Source organism: Primulina huaijiensis, chromosome 12, assembly GCF_012295235.1.
Source record: "Primulina huaijiensis isolate GDHJ02 chromosome 12, ASM1229523v2, whole genome shotgun sequence".
Classification (NCBI taxonomy): Eukaryota; Viridiplantae; Streptophyta; class Magnoliopsida; order Lamiales; family Gesneriaceae; genus Primulina; species Primulina huaijiensis.
The window spans coordinates 13829835-13848417 of NC_133317.1; the positions used below are offsets into that span (position 1 = coordinate 13829835).

The 18583-nt window shown below is 35.6% G+C and overlaps 1 non-coding gene across 1 annotated transcript; it reads right to left on the reverse strand.

Moving 5' to 3' along the window:
* Positions 1-14337: 14337 nt before the first annotated feature.
* LOC140990788 (small nucleolar RNA R71) lies at positions 14338-14448 on the reverse strand. Its single transcript, XR_012177713.1, has one exon. It is a non-coding gene; the product is annotated as a small nucleolar RNA R71 (small nucleolar RNA).
* Positions 14449-18583: the final 4135 nt, after the last annotated feature.

The window sequence follows — 18583 nt, forward strand, 5'->3', positions numbered from 1 at the left end:
CGACAAAACACTCAACCTTGCCACCTAATGACCCCATGAGAGTCGGTAAACAAGTCTAATTGCAATGCTAGTACATAGAGTCTCAATGTTGTCCCGGGTCCTAAGGACTAATGGTGTACAACCATAAACTAGGATGTTTCCACTCGATAAGTGAGAACCACTTAGAAAGTCTTTTATGGAGGGTTGTTCAGTGCACTCTACTAGGAGCACCTATCTGCATGCTTGGACAAATATTATTAAAATAAAGATCGTTTATACGTAGAGTTTCATCATGAACCCTCGGCCAACACTTGGCTCGACGGGCACCTACTCAAACAATCTCCCATTTGCTCTAGATCCAACTACCCATATGCTTCAAAACCATTGATTCACGATGCTTCTCGAATAATGGTCCAGGTAGAGGCTTAGTCAGTGGATCAGCAACATTATCTGCGGAGTCGACTTTGTCAATTGACACTTCTCCTCTTTCCACAATCTCTCGGAGGATGCGGTACTTTGTCAATACAGTTTGGACTTCTGATGAGGCCTTGGCTCCTTTGCTTGAGCTATAGCTCCCGTGTTGTCACAAAACACCGGGATAAGAGCAAATCCATTAGGAATGACGCCCAACTCTTGGACGAAATTCCTTATCCAAAGGAGCCTCCTTTGCTGCAGCTGATGCAGCAATGTATTCGGCCTCAGTGGTGGAATCCGCAGTACTATCTTGCTTGGAACTCTTCCAATAGACAACATCACCATTGAGCATGAATACAAACCCAGATCGCTTTGGAAGCTAGAGTCGGTATAGCCTTCTAATTTCAGTTCTCCACCCCCATAGACCAAGAACAACTTATTGGTCCTTCTCAAATACTTGAGGATGTCTTTCACAGCTTTCCAGTGTGGAAGACCAGGGTTCGATTGATTTCTACTCACTACACTTAGTGCGAAATCCACGTCAGGACGTGTAGATATCATCTCATACATGATGCTACCAATTGCAGATGCAAAAGGAATGCCTGTCATCGCCGCTATCTCTGCATCAGGCTTGGGAGACATAGACTTGGATAGGGACACGCCATGACACATTTGTAGATGTCCTCTCTTGGACTCATGCATCGAGAACCTCTTCACGATGGTATCAATGTATGTGGACTGGGGGTGACCAAGCAATCTTCTTGATCTATCTCTATTGATCTGTATTCCCAATACAAAAGATGCTTGACCCAAGTCTTGCATCGAGAACTTACTCTCTAACCATATTTTAGTTGATTGCAACATCCCTACATCATTCACAATGAGTATAATGTCATCAACATAAAGCACCAGGAATGTCACAGCACTCCCACTGACCTTCTTATACACACAGGGTTCTTCAGGATTCTTAGTAAAACCAAACTCTTTGATTGTACTATCGAATCTAGGGTTTCAACTCCTAGATACCTATTTTAGATCATAAATAGATCTCTGAAGTTTGCATACCTTATGCTCACTTCCGATAGATGTAAACCCTTCAGGTTGATGCACGTAAATCTCTTCCTTAATATCCCCATTAAGAAAGGCTGTCTTGACATCTATCTGCCATATCTCATAGTCAAACCATGTAGCTATGGCTATCAATATCCTTATAGACTTGAACATTGCAACTGGAGAAAAGGTTTTCTCAGAGTCAACGCCTTGTCTTTGATTATATCCTTTTGCCACCAATCGCGCCTTGAAGGTCAATACCTTCCCATCCACCCCAAGTTTCCTCTTGTAAATCCATTTACACGCTATGGGAACGGTTCTCTCAGGTGGATCCACAAGTTTCCACACTTGGTTCAAATGCATGGAATTCATCTCAGATTCCATTGCTTCAAGCCACTTGGATGAATCAGCATCAGATAACGCTTCCTTGAAGGTCCTTGGATCACATCCATGGTTAGACTCATCATGGCCCTCTTCAAGAAGCAGATCATACCTCATAGGTGGTCTCGAGACTCTCTCGGATCTTCTAGGAGCTTGTATCTCCTCTCTTGGCTCTTCGCGTGTGTGTTCTTCAATTGTGGGTGTCTCTCGAACCTCGTCGAGTTCTACCATCTCCCCTTTTCTATCCAATAGAAATTTCTTTTCCAAAAAAGTTGCATTCCTAGAAACAAAGGTGTTTGTTTCTTTGAGATGATAGAAATAATATCCAACTGAATTCCTTGGATATCCTACAAAGTAACATAAAATGGATCGACTATCCAATTTATTTCCCACTATCTGCTTCACATAAGCAGGGCATCCCCATATTCTAAGATAAGAGTATTTGGGAGGCTTACCCATCCATATCTCATTTGGTGTCTTATCAACTGCCTTTGAATGGACATTGTTCAACAACAGTGCCGCTGTCTCAAACGCATATCCTCAAAAGGATGGCGGCAAATCCGTGAACCCCATCATAGATCGAACCATGTCCATCAAAGTCCCGTTAAGACGCTCCGAAACACCATTCAACTGCGGGGTAGTGGGCGGAGTCCACTGCTAGTGAATCCCATTCTTCCTAAGATACTCTTGGAACTCAACACTCAAGTACTCACCACCTCGATCCGATCGAAGTGACTTGATGCTTCCTCCCAACCGTTTCTCTACTTCACTTCTGAATTCTTTGAACCTTTCATAGGCTTCAGACTTGTATTTCATCAAATACACATACCCATACCTCGAAAAGTCATCGGTAAAGGTGATTAAGTAGGCATGTCCATGCTTAGTGGTGAAGCTAAGCAGACTGCACACATCGGTATGGATCAAATCCAATAACCCTTTGGCATGCTCCACGTGGCCCTTAAAGGGAATTTTGGTCATCTTTCCTTCCAGACAAGAATCACAAGTCGTGAGAGAATTAATATCAGACATATCAAACATGCTTACTCCCACTAGCTTGTTCATCCTTCTTAGGGAAATATGTCCTAATCGAGCAAGCTATAATTGTGCTGAATTAAGAGTATCTTGTTTTCGTTTGTTTGTTGTTGTTATTGCTTGGACATTGTTTAGTGGAATATCTTTCAATTTTAAGTTGCAGAGATCGTTTTCAAGTTCTCCTGTACCAATTAAACATTAATTCTTGTAAATATTGCAAACACCTTTGCTAAATAAACAAGAATATCCATCTTTATCTAGCATAGGAATGGAAACAATGTTATTCAACAACTCAGATACAATCAAAACATCTCTCAAAATTAACTTAAAATCATTGTTCAATAATAAGTAAACATCTCCCACTGCCTTCGCAGCAACTCTTGCTCCATTGCCCATCCTCAAGAAGGTCTCACCTTCCCTTAGCCTCGTACTTCTTCCCATCACCTATAGATCATTACAGAGATGTGAGCCACAGCTTTTATCCAATACCCAAGAAGTAGAGTTAATCGAAATGTTTACTTCAATATAGAACATACCGTTTCCAGAACTCCTCTGGGCAAGATATTCTCTGCAGTTACGCCTCCAATGACTAGGCTTCTTGCAGTGATGACATATGTCAACACTCTTGTCAACTTTAACTTGTGTAGCTGCCACAGCAGGACTCGGAGCTTGCCTCTTCAAGGGCACGTTTTTCTTGGGGCGTTGGAAAGAACGCTTCTTCCCCTTCCCAGGTGGACTAGTCTTCGTACCAGATGAAGAGCCCACATAAAGAACCGACTTCTATTTCTTGATGGTAGACTCAAAGGTAACAAACATGTTTACCAACTCCTCAAGGGTCGGCTCCATCTTGTTCTGTTGGAAACTTAATTTCGGCTGTTTGACAAACTATTTATCTATTGGACTAACTGATCAAGTATTCGAATTATACAGCTTGCCTAACTGAAGTAACGCGTGAGTTATCAAAGGCAACCGAATCCAGCTGAACTGAACTTTCGAAGTTAACCGACTAATCAGTTGGAAATTGATCAGTTGAACCTAACTGGATTCTTGAAGACAGCTGACTGATCAGTTGGAAACTGATCAGTTGATTCACTCGGCACAAGCTTATCAGCTACTATCTATCAGCTGATCGCTCAGCCATACACGTCATCAAATGAAAAGGACATTCAACCGACATCAGTACAAGCAGACTGCACCTCGTAGTGGAACGCCGCATTTCAGAGTCTACAGTGTACGATTGTCATGAGAATATCGACGTGGCAATCAACGGATATAATATTCAAATGTTATATCAAGTTATCGTTGGAAGAGAAGCCTATAAATAGGCGACGAGAGCAGCTGAAGAAAAACAAGGATACAAAACAACTATTTTACTCAAGATGTTACTCTGCTGAAATCAAAAGCTCACACTTACTAGTTCTATCTATAGCATTCAAGGCTACTGTCTTGAGCTTGTTAGCACACTATAATCCCTGTTATATTGTTAAGTTGTGCTAAGATAAGTTACGAACTGAAATAGCCTGTTGTAACTAAGAGTTTCAGTTTTGGCATTGATAAGACCAAACTGAAGTGGGTCAGTACAATCATTATATTCGATCAAAGTATTTTAGTAGAAATCCTATCTTCGTGATAGAAGGGGTGACGTAGGAGTTATTCCATTCTCCGAACATCCAGAAACAAATCGCGTGCATTTAATTTCAGATACCTTTTATTTCAGTTATTCTATCTTTCAGTCAGTTTACTTCCGCAACTGTCTTTCAGTTAAACTGATTGTCATCGACTGACGAGATACCGAGTATCAGTTTGTCATTGAACTGAACTCAATTTACGAGAAACGAACATAATTCGTGAGTGTTAACCGATCCTTTCAAGTAGCAGAGCCGTTGTATCTCGTCTCAGAATATCTATACTCTCAAACTGATCATTATGTCTTCCTTCAATAAGATCCCTATGTTTTCCAGTGAGCACTTCGATGACTGGAAAATAAGAATGCAGGCTCACTTAGCTGCACAAGATGACGACATGTGGTACGTTATAACTGACGGACCAATGAACATTCTGAAAGCCAATACAGCAGTGGCTATTACTGAAGGGGCACCTCATCGTATAGAAAAGCCCAGAGATGAATGGACCACATAAGACAAAATGAAAGCAAATCTAGATAATGTGGCAAAGGATATACTGTACAAGACACTGGACAAAGTAACTTTCAGCAAGATCAAGATGTGTAAGACAGCTAAGGAGATTTGGGAAAAGTTGATCCAGCTGTGTGAAGGAAATGAACAAACCAAAGAGCATAAACTTTCTGTTGTTGTGCAGAAGTTTGACAATATCAAGATGAGAACCGGAGAATCGATGCATGAGTATGATGAGAGAGTCAGTTGCATCTTCAATGAACTCAATGCACTTGGAAAAGTGTATACCAACAAAGAAGTTACATTAAAAGTGATCAGAGGTCTTCCCAAGGAGTGGGACGTAAAGGCCATGGCAATGAGAGAATCCAAGGATCTAAACAAAGTTGAGCTTCATGACCTATTCGCTGATCTGAAAGCCTATGAGTTTGAGCTGCAAACTTGAGAAGGAGAGCCTTCTACTCCAGCAATCACAAATGCATTAGCTGCTTTCAGAACAGAACCAACTGGTTCAGTCGAGAAGTCTGCTGATCAACTGAGCAATGATGCTATGTCATTGTTCATTAAAAAATTCGGAAGATTTATAAGGAGAAATCAAGGGAACTTCCAGAAAAATTATAAGAGAAATAATTTTAAAGAGGAATCAAATGGTTGCTACAACTGTGGCAAACCAGGTCACTTCATTGTTGGCTGTCCCCAACCCAAGGACATCAGGGCTCGAATAAAAGAAGAAAGAAGTCATATGAGGTTATTCTAACTGGAAAACGGTGTGGAAACACTTACAAAGTCAGTTGGAATGATCAACCTTATGCACCAGTATGTTTCATTGCTTCAAAAATTTCTAAAAACTGGTTGTGGCATAAGAGATTTAACCATCTGAACTTTAAATCTATTGCATATCTGAGTAACCACGATATTGTAACTAGTTTGCCCAAAATGGATTTTGTCAAAGATAAAATTTGTTCAGCATGTCAGTTTGGTAAACAAGTAAAATCTTCTTTTAAAAACAAGGGCCGTAAATCTTCTTCTCGATGCTTAGAACTATTACATATGGATCTATTTGGTCCAATACCAATCATGAGCTTATGGGGAATGAAATACACCTTGGTGGTTGTGGATGATTTTTCAATATTTACTTGGGTTATCTTTCTCAAATCTAAAGACCAAACTGCTGCACAACTGATCAAGCTTTTCAAAAGATTATTAAATGAAAAATTAGTTGGAATTGATAGAATCAGATCTGATCGAGGAACTGAATTCATCAATCAAATTCTTTAAAAAAATTTTAGAAAATGCTGGAATTAAGCATGAGCTCTCAGCAGCTAGAACTCCTCAACAAAATGGTGTAGCTGCAAGGAGAAAATGGACCCTTAAAGAAGGTGCTAGAACAATGCTTGCTGATTCGAGCATTTCTCAAAGGTTTTGGGCAGAGGCAGTAAACACTGCGTGTTATACTCAGAACAGATCGATGATTAATAAGAATCATATGAAAACACCATATGAGATCTAGCATGGAAGAAAAAGTGTGGTTACTTACTTCAAAATATTCGGCTGCAGATGTTTTATTCTCGATAATGGTAAAAATCATTTAAAAACCTTTTGTAGAGGCCTCTAAACTCGTGCTTGAAAATTTGCGGAAAAATTTAAAAATTTTCTCTTTAAGTAAATAAAATGCCTCATTCATAAAAATAACTGATAAAAGTTTAACCATTTAAAATAACAGCGGAAGTAAATATTTGTTTGCGAACTCATAATTTAAAATAATCCCATAACGATGAAAATTTTTGAGCCTAAAAATAGTAAATGCTGAAAATGAGGTCCTCGGGTTCCACTACTGTCGAGCCAAGCTAGCTCACTGGTCCCCGCCCTCGGTTCCGACATAATCAGTACCTACAACAATCAAGTCTAGTGAGTCTAAAGACTCAGCATGCATATATCGTAAATAACGAGTAATAATAATAAAATCGCATGCAAAGTGAAAATATCATGTCATGAGTAAATGTAATATGCGCATAACTGAACTGAAAATCGCATCATGAATAATTAATATTACGTGCATAAGTGAACTGAACTGAACTGAATGTAGTAAGTGAAATGTTTGCTCTGTAGAGCCCTGTCATAAAATAACGTGTAATAATTTTCTGTTGAGATTATGTTATACGCAAGTGGCCCCCTGAACTGCAATGAACTGAACTGAACTGACCGGTAACTGACGACCGGGTGAAATAATGTACGTCTGATCAGACTAATGCCACAGTATACTGGGTGGGACCGGTAAGTAGCCACCGGGATGAACTAAACTGAACCGGTAAATGACCACCGGGTGAAGTAATAATAACAGCGAAGTGGCCCCAAGCAATATCACATAAATCTCAAAAATGAATATTTTACATTTTTTTTTGCATGTAATATAATTAAATACAAAAATTAAATATCTTGTATAAATTTTTACCATAAAGGTTGGACCGTTCCTAGGCTCGCTGCGACCTAATTATGTCATGAAAATATGCAAATGATTTACTTGACCAAACTTTGTAATTGAATTCAAAAACGAGACAATTACGCCCACTGACTTAGTATTTAATCATGACTCCGAGCCAACCCGAACCAACACCGAACCTACGTTTAGTCATGATTAAAATACTCTTAAAAATGATGAAATAATGCTCCTAAATTTACAGTGTAGTGCCCATAATCAGTACACGTAAATTCCATGCATTTATTTTATTATTAAATCATTTATTTAAATTTAAATTGAGTTTTAGCCATGCATGATTTATTTAAATGCATTATTTAAAAATATTTATGTTTGGGTGATGCACGTTAAATATTTTTCGAGTTTCATGTTTCCGGCGATTGGTCGAGGCGAGATCGAGGAAAGACCGGCGACGACTTTTGGCGAAAATTTTTAATGCGGTATTTTATTTTTTTTAGTTAAGGACGGGGCATTTTAATTAATTTTTGAAGTGTTAGTCTTTTAAAGCCTACTTTATTTATTAAGTGATTTTAAGATTTTAAAAACCTTTAAAGATTTAATGCTTGCGCTTTTTATTTTAATTAGGGGATTATATTTAAAGATTAGAAGGGAGAGTATTTTAATTAATTTGTTAATTGAGTTAACATTTTAATTAGTATGTTGTTTAGCATGGTTAATGGCATAATTAAGCAAAATCATCCCCTAACTATTTCTAAACTCACACACACCCCTACACACACACACTTACACGGCCAAAACACACAACACACACTACACATTTTTATTTTCAGATTTTGAAAGAAAAACCTAGGGTTCCTAATCCATAGAGCATCCGCCCCTTCCTCTATAATTTCCAGCAAGAATTTCATTGGTTCTCTTCAAAGAAAATCGAGCCAAGTCGTCCGGGATCGTCTCTCGCACCATCTCCGCTTCGGTATCGCAGTATCGTGAGTTTTAATATAAAAAAGGCACGTATATTCTGTTTCTTTCTACGTCAACCATGTCATAGTATGTGTTGCAATGTATTTTGTATGAAAATCATGTGAATGTTGTGTAGAAGTTTGAGCAATTATGTTTAGATCACTTTTGAAACCGTTTTTGGATCTAAAATCACGTTTTTTTTATGTCTTTTTAAATACTGCGAATTTTTGGTATTGATTTTGAGAAATCTTTCAACACAAAAATCGTAGAACTTTTTGATACCTTCAATTTGATATACAATTCAAAAACTTTGGATGAAAATTGAGTGAGTTATGATTGTTTTAGTGGGACTGCTCAAACTGCGTTTTTCCGAAAAATATGTTATTGATGAATTCTTGAAGTTGTATTGTTGCAGGCTTTGTTGGGGATCGACGGGTGATCTCTGCTACGTATAGGTATATTGTTAATGATGTTGGTATGGTTATTGACGTTTCATTTCGTGTTGTTAGGCACTTGGGAGAACGAGTAGTCGTAAAAACTATTTTGGTGTCAAAATTTGAGGTTATGGGTTTTATTGTATTGCGTGAGGTGCGTCGTTTCTTTGGGAACGTTTGGGACATTTTTATGGAGTCGAGTCAGTGTCATAGTGTCCTAGGATGAGTCTTGATGGATTGGTTAAAGAATCGTATTATTGAGTTAGGAGTATTAAGATGCAAGTCGCGGAGTCCAGTAGACTCGGCGCCCGAGCGGTAATTTCTTACCGCTCGAGCGCCACCCTCACTGTCGAGAAATAAATTTTTTAAACTCGGCGCAGGAGCAGTAATTTCCTACCGTCCGAGCGCCACTCCTTCTGTCGGAATACTTGGTTTCCCCTTCCTCTCAAGTTCAATAGTGAGTTCATGTCTTTTATTGTTGGGAAATGTTTACACAGCACTTTAAGTATTGTTCGGGGTTCGAGGTCATGGTTAGTACGATTAAACGAGGTCAAGTCCCGAGTGATCTAGAATGTCATAAGCTACTTATTCACTTTGGTGGTGAGCTTGAGTACCTAAGTCTAAGTTATACAAGTTAAGTATCTTAAAATCATGTTAGTCTGTGCAGCAGCGGCCCCAAAGCGAGCTCCAACAAATCCCTCAACGCCAAGTAAGTATGTTCGACGTGCAAAGAAAATATTTTCAAGTTTTTGAGGTATGCTAAATGTCTTGTGACCAAATTATGTTTAGGATTGGAAAGCGTTAAACTATGAACGGGGACCAATCCGCCCGTTAAATTATGAACGGGTTTAGATCGAGATTGGAAAGCGTTAAATTATGAACGTGGACGTTAAATTATGAACGGGGATCTCATGTATGTGGCAGTGGATACGTCTCTGTCATATCAGTACTTTGGTTAGTCTGACCAGGCGATTATGTTATGGGTCACTTGCTTTGAAACATGCCTCTACGCAAAATGATAAAGTTATGTATGTTCTAGTATGTTCAAGTATGCAATGTTTAAGAAAAGTTTTATGTTGATGGCACGTCTATGTATGTATGTACGTATGTTCAAGTTTTGTTATGCAAGTTCCAGTTTCATGTATGTACTCCTTATTTTAAAGTTGCATGTGGTTTTATTATGTAGTACTTGCTACTTTCCAGTTTATACGTGTTGAGTCTTTAGACTCACTAGACTTGATCGATGCAGGTGATGAGTATGTTGAGGAGGATAGAGGAGGGGACCAAGGAGCTGGCTTAGACTGAGTTGAAGGCTAGACCCGAGGACCGCCTAAGTTTTTAAGTTTTATGAAATGTTGAATACTCTGATTTCACGCTACTGGATATGAAATTTCAAACAAATATTTTGTCAAACTTTATTTTGAGATGTTTTGTCCACTGTTGAGATGTACGGTTTTACGTTATCAAGTTTGAAGTTTGATTACTCTTTTAAGAAATTTTTAATTTTTCGGCAAATTTTAAGTAGAAAAAGTACGGTACGTTACAGTTGGTATCAGAGCGGTGTTCTTGTAAACGGTTACGCCTACTGCCAGTCGCAAGAAGCTCACGAAGTCACACCTCAAGTCTGTAAGTTTTAAATTCAATCATGACTTCAGCATGTCCATGTTTTTAATTCAAATTACGTGCATCTTATGCTATTAGTATCATGTTCATGCATATTGGGTTTACGTGGTGGGTAAATTGTTGGAACAGTATGCCTCCCAGACGTGTGATTAACCGGGAAGTTAGGGACGAGAACAGAGAGCATCGAGATGAGGAGAGGGTCACTCCTCCTCGCCCACCTCCAGATATGCAGGCGCAAATGCTTGCAGGTATGACGCAGTTTCGCGCAGTTTGTGGGGAACCAGACTGCGGTTAATGTAGAGGCCAGGCCCCGACCAGAGGCTGTGTACGAAAGGTTTAGGAGCATGGATCCTAAGGAATTCTCGGGGACTACTGACCCGATGATAGCTGAGGGATGGATTAAGTCCATCAAAGTAATCTTTGATTTCATGGAGCTGGCAGATGCCGACCGAATCAGGTGTGCCATATTCCTTCTAGCAGGGGATGCCAGACGGTGGTGGGAGAGTGCTTCAATGTCAGTGAATTTGCGAACACTGACTTGGGATGTTTTTAAGGAGGTTTTCTACTCCAAGTACTTCACTGAAGAAGTACGCTCCCGATTGACTAGGGAGTCGACAGGGAGACAGCAGCGTAGCAGAATTTGTGAGAATGTTTGAGAGGGGGTGTTACTTTGTACCCCTGATAGCCAATGACGCCGGGGAAAAATTGAGGCATTTCATGGATGGTTTGCGGCCGATCTTGCGCCGTGATGTCCGAGTTGATGGCCCCACTACTTATGTAGTCGCCGTATCTAGAGCTTTGGTGGCAGAGCAAGATCAGCGAGACATTGAGGCTGACAGGCAGGGCAAGAGGCCCTATCAGGCACCACCGCAGCACCAGCAGCAGCAACATCAGCGACCCCAGCATAAGAGGCCTTACCAGGGGCAGCCAGGGAAGAAACCTTATCAGGGACCGCCTAAGGGCAAGGGTCCGATTCAGCAGCAGGGGGCGCCTCAGAAGCCCTTTGTTTTCCCAGTGTGTCCTAAGTGCAACCGCCAGCACCCGGGGCAAGTTTATATGGATCGGGCAAGTGTTTCAAATGTGGAGCCAGTGACCACATGCTGAAGGAGTGCCCACAGTGGAAGCAGCCAACTCAAGGAAGATTGTTCGCCAAGTGATGAAACTTAAAATTAATAATTTATTATATGTTAAAACCAATATTTTAAAATTTAAGTTTCATTAAAATTATAAAATTATGTTATTTTAGTATTGTGTGTTTATATTTAAATGTCTTACTAAATATGTTTTATTTTCAGGTTTTCTACGTGTTGGTAAAATAATGATAACTCAAGCTAGAAAATTCAAATGGAGGTGATTCAAATATTTTTGGAATCCTTGAGAAATTATCTACAACTTTACAGAACACATGATTGCCTAAAAAGGTGGTTAAAATGATCAAATTGTGAAAATATCAAAAAGAGGACAAATTTACTTTCTCCATGACCAGCGTATAGTAAAAAAAATCATAACTATTTCAATATTAAACCAAATGAGGTGAACAAAGTGGCCAAATTCATCTACAGACAATTTCCCACATGTTTGCTGTTTTGAGCTGAGTCAAATTCGGTGATTAAAGTCGTGAAACAAAGCATTGAAAGAAGGGGCATGAAATTGAAGTTGGAGGAGACAAAGACTACTATTACAACTACATTGCATTAATAGAATTTTTCACCCTTTCTCTCATTTGGCCTATAAATAGAGGCCTTGTGCTAGCTTGAGAATCATTCTATCTCATTGTAAAATATAGTGTGAGTTTGTATAAAAGTTCTAAGTTCCAATATATTTTCCATTTTCCAATTTATGAGTGATGTTTTTAGTGTTGATCAAAAGTAAGTTCATGGAAAGCTAAATCTATTATGTGAAGGTGAAGAGGATGAATTCTTGGTGAAGTAAGATTGTTTATATTTTGTATATTCTTTCTTTATTTCTTTTCATTTTGCTAATTTCTTTTTATTGTAGGTATAAAAATGAATTATTTGTTGTTATCAATTTACATCAAATGCTTGATACCATTGAAGTGGTTATCTTGATTTGTTGTTTAATTTTGATACAATAAATATTTCATCAATTATTATTGTTATATTATACACATATATATATATATATATATATATAATTATATCATATATTTCATTTAGACGATAGCGTGGCTCTGCCGGTTGTTCTAAATGAAATATTATGATATCTAACAATCTAACATTTACTTTATCGCAACTAACTTTTACTTTCCGCATCTAACATTTACTTTATCGCAACTAACTTTTACTTTCCGCATCTAACATTTACTTTATCGCAACTAACTTTTACTTTCCGCATCTAACATTTACTTTATCGCAACTAACTTTTACTTTCCGCATCTAACATTTACTTTATCGCAACTAACTTTTACTTTCCGCATCTAACATTTACTTTATCGCAACTAACTTTTACTTTCCGCATCTAACATTTACTTTATCGCAACTAACTTTTACTTTCCGCATCTAACATTTACTTTATCGCAACTAACTTTTACTTTCCGCATCTAACATTTACTTTATCGCAACTAACTTTTACTTTCCGCATCTAACATTTACTTTATCGCAACTAACTTTTACTTTCCGCATCTAACATTTACTTTATCGCAACTAACTTTTACTTTCCGCATCTAACATTTACTTTATCGCAACTAACTTTTACTTTCCGCATCTAACATTTACTTTATCGCAACTAACTTTTACTTTCCGCATCTAACATTTACTTTATCGCAACTAACTTTTACTTTCCGCATCTAACATTTACTTTATCGCAACTAACTTTTACTTTCCCGCAACTAACTTATTAAATCATATATTTCATTTAGGCAATAGCGTGGCTCTGCCGGTTGTTCTAAATGAAATATAATGATTTAATTTAACATTTATTTTATGCAGTTATATATTTATATAGTTATATATATAATCATAGGTACCATATATAAAATATCGGTGAATTCGGTATTTTCTATAGTGGGAACTATATTATATTAGGTGTGTGTTTAAATATTTAATTTTCTTGGAACCATTATTTATGGTGGTTTCCTTTGTTTTACTTTTAGTTAAACAATATTGCATAAACCAAGAATAAATCCTCGAGCCTTGACAAAATTTATAATTTGTAAACTTCGTTCTTGCATTTGGTAATCTATAAATTAATAAATTTAAACTTAAAATAACCTCTCTGTGGATCGATCTCGTACTTACGAAATATATTACTTGCAGACAACCTACACTTGGGTGAATTATAATTTAAGTAGTAGCAAGTTTTTGGCGCCGTTGCCGGGGAGGTATAAATTAAGTTTATATTTGTTAATTATGTTTTATTTATAAGTATTGTGTTTTTTTTGTATGAGTATTTGGAGTCGAAAAAAAAGTGGTAGACTTATTCGAGTATCTGAAAATAATTTAAACATGGATGATAATTCAAATAATCAAGATAATGATAACAATAATAACAACAATAATAATAATAATCAAGAACATGATCAATTAAGAACACTTAGGCACCATATGAACCCTATTAGAACTAGTGCCCCATCTTGTTTAGTTTTTCCTCCTGATGCATCTAATTTCAACTTTAAACCTCAAATTATTCAACTTTTACCAAATTTTCATGGCTTAGATTCTGAAAATCCATATTTACATCTAAGAGAATTTGAGGAAGTTTGTAACACTTATAATGATCAAAATTGTAGCATGGATATAGTTCGATTAAAGCTTTTCCCTTTTTCTTTAAAAGATAAAGCTAAAACATGGCTACAAAATTTGAGATCAAGTTCAATAAGATCATGGGAAGAAATGCAACAACAATTTCTCAAAAAGTTTTTTCCTTCCCATAGAACAAACTCTTTTAAAAGACAAATTACTACTTTTTCTCAAAAACAAGGAGAAACATTTTATCAATGTTGGGATAGATATAAAGAATTACTTAATACATGCCCACATCATGGTTTTGAAACATGGAGAATAGTTTCTCACTTTTATGAAGGTCTAATACCTAAAGATAGGCAAATGATAGAATTCATGTGTAATGGAACTTTTGAAGATAAAAACCCAAATGAAGCTATGGAGTATTTGGATTCATTAGCAGAAAATGCTCAAAATTGGGATAATATAGGCACAATAGAACCACCAACAACTAAAATCAATAATTCAACAAATGGGGGTGGTATCTATAATCTTAAAGATGATATGGATATTCAAGCTAAACTTGCATCTTTAGCAAGAAAAATTGAGTCATTAGAAATGAAAAAGAGTGGTCAATTAAAAAGTATTCAAGAAATTGTTTGTCATATATGTGATACACATGATCATGCTACAAAAGATTGTCCAACATTACCTTCATTTAAAGAATGTCTCCATGAACAAGCAAATTATGTTAACAATTATAAAAAACCAATACTAGATCCTTTTTCAACATCATATAATCCTGGATGGAAAAATCATCCTAATTTTAGTTGGAGGAATGATAATAATGCACAACCCTCACAACAATATTTTCAAAATAACCAAAATCATCAAGGTTATATTCCTTATGTTACACCTCCAAGAAAAAACTTTGAAGATGTAATTCATGCATTTATCCAAAAGCAAGAATCTATCAATATTCAAAACAGTCAATCTATGACTGATTTGAAAGAAACTCTTGCAAAATTTGCATCTGCACTTAATATTCATGAAAAAGGAAAATTTCCATCTCAACCTCAACCTAATCCTAAAAATCAAAATCAAGAATTAAAAAATGAAAAAATTGATCAAATAAAATCTGTTATTACCCTTAGAAGTGGTAAAATAGTTAATGATCCATATAGTAATGAAAACAAGGATCATTTAAAATCAAAGAGTAAGGATGATAATCCTGATACTTTTGAGAATGATGATACCTTAAATTCTAAAAATAATATGTTGAATGATAAATCATCTGAAATAGTAAATGAATCAAATAAACCTCCACCATTTCCTCATGCATTAACAAATCATAAAAAACAAAAAAATGATTCTGATATCTATGAAGTTTTTAAACAAGTAAAGATAAATATTCCATTATTAGATGCTATTAAACAAGTACCTTCATATGCAAAATTTTTAAAAGACTTATGTACTGTGAAGAGAAAATTGCATGTGAAGAAGAAAGCATTCTTGGCTGAACAAGTAAGTTCTATTCTTCAAAATAATTCTAGTTTAAAATATAAAGATCCTGGTTGTCCAACAATTTCATGTATTATTGGAGAAAATAAAATTAAAAAAGCTTTGTTAGATTTGGGAGCAAGTGTGAATTTACTTCCTTATTCAGTTTATGAAAAACTTAATTTAGGAGAATTAAAACCCACTTCTGTTACTCTCTTACTGGCGGATAGGTCAATCAAAATACCTAGAGGTATTGTAGAAGATGTGTTGGTTCAAGTTGATAAATTCATATATCCTGTAGATTTTATTGTTTTGGATACACAACCAATAGAAGTACATAATGAAATTCCAGTAATATTGGGACGACCATTTCTAGCAACTTCAAATGCTTTAATTAATTGTCGAAATGGAATAATGAAATTGTCTTTTGGAAATATGACTCTAGAACTTAATGTGTTCAATTTATGTAAACAACCAAGTATTAATGAAAATGAATATGATAATGAAATTGAAACAATTATGGAAGAAAATATACAAGAAGAAAACTTAAATCAACAATCTGAAGTTTTTTCAATAGAATGTTTTGAGTCTGAAAATAATTTTAAAAAAGATGATAATACAAAACTTGAATTAAAAGTTTTACCATTCGAATTGAAATATGTATTTCTTGGTGAAAATAAAACATTTCCTGTTGTAATTTCTTCCACTCTTCTACCAAATCAAGAAGAAGATTTAATTAAATTACTTAAGAAATATAAAAATGCAATTGGATGGACTTTGAAAGATATAAAAGGTATAAATCCTTTAATTTGCACACATAAAATTCATTTGGAAGAAAATGCTAAAACATATCAACAACCACAAAGAAGGTTAAATCCACATATGAAGGAAGTTGTTAAGAATGAAGTATTAAAACTATTAGACGCTGGAATTATCTATCCAATCTCAGATAGTAAATGGGTAAGTCCAACACAAGTAGTACCTAAAAAGTCAGGCATCACTGTTATAAAAAATGAAAAGGGAGAGTTATTACAAGCTAGGATTCCATCTAGTTGGCGTATGTGTATTGATTATAGAAAATTAAATGATGCAACTAGAAAAGATCATTTCCCACTACCATTTTTAGATCAAATTCTAGAAAAAGTAGCAGGAAATTCTTATTACTGTTTTCTTGATGGGTATTCGGGGTATTATCAAATACCTATATCATTAGAAGATCAAGAAAAAACTACTTTCACTTGTCCTTTCGGAACTTTTGCATTTAAAAGAATGCCATTTGGTTTATGTAATGCTCCGGCTACTTTTCAAAGATGCATGTTAAGTATTTTCAGTGATATGATTGAAGAATTTGTAGAAGTTTTTATGGATGATATAACTGTTTTTGGAAACTCATTTGAAAATTGTCTTAAAAACCTAGAAGAAGTATTAAAACGATGTGAAGAAAAAAATCTTGTTTTAAATTGGGAAAAATGTCATTATATGGTTAAATCTGGGATTGTGTTAGGTCATGTGATATCTGAAAAAGGAATTGAAGTTGATAAAGCCAAAGTTGATGTTATTGCTAATTTAACATCACCAAAAACGGTCAAAGAAGTTCGATCATTCTTGGGTCATGCAGGTTTTTATAGAAGGTTTATAAAAAATTTCAGCATAATATCTAAACCAATTTCGAATCTTTTAACAAAAGATACACAATTTGAATGGACTCAGAAATGTGAAAATGCTTTTAAAAAAATAATTAATCTTTTAATTACATCACCTATTTTACAACCTCCAGATTGGTCTTTACCATTTGAATTAATGTGTGATGCAAGTGATTATGCTATAGGAGCTGTGTTAGGACAGAGAAAAGAAGGAAAACCGTATGCAATCTATTATGCTAGTAGAACCTTAAATAGTGCCCAAATAAATTATTCAACTACTGAAAAAGAATTACTTTCAGTAGTATTTGCATTAGATAAGTTTCGATCTTATTTAATTGGTTCTACTACTATTGTGTACACTGATCATTCTGCCGTAAAATATTTATCAAATAAACAAGATGCTAAGCCAAGATTAATACGGTGGATTTTATTGTTACAAGAATTTGATATTATAATTAAAGATAAAAAAGGAAAAGAAAATGTCGTAGCCGATCATTTATCTAGAATAATGACTGAATCATCTCATAATGAAATACCAATAAATGAAAATTTTCCAGATGATCAGTTGTTTTATGCTACTATTATGCCCTGGTTTGCTAACATTGTAAATTTTATTGTGACAAATAAAATGCCTTCTCATTGGAATTCACAGGATAAGAATAAATTCTTGATAGAAGTTAAAAAATTTTATTGGGATGATCCTTACTTGTTTAAGTATTGTCCTGACCAAATTTTTCGACGATGCATACCCGACAATGAAGTAAGTAATGTTATTAAATTTTGTCATTCTGAAGCATGTGGAGGTCATTTTTCATCCAATAAAACAGCTGCAAAAATCTTACAATGTGGATTTTATTGGCCCTCTTTATTCAAAGATACGCATTTATTTTGCAAATCTTGTGAAAACTGTCAGAAGATGGGATCAATTTCAAAACGAAACATGATGCCTTTAAATCCAATCATAATTATTGAAATATTCGATAGTTGGGGGATAGATTTTATGGGTCCATTTCCATTATCTTTTGGATATACGTACATTTTAGTCGCTGTTGATTATGTTTCAAAATGGATTGAAGCAATTGCATGTAGAACTAATGATCATAAAGTTGTTATAAAATTTTTAAAAGAAAATATTTTTAGTCGATTTGGAATACCTAGAGCAATAATTAGTGATGGGGGAAGTCATTTTATAAATAAATCATTTTCTTCTTTGTTAAGAAAATATGGCATTACACATAAAGTTTCTACCCCATATCATCCTCAAAGTAATGGTCAAGTTGAACTTGCAAATAGAGAAATAAAACAAATTTTAGAAAAA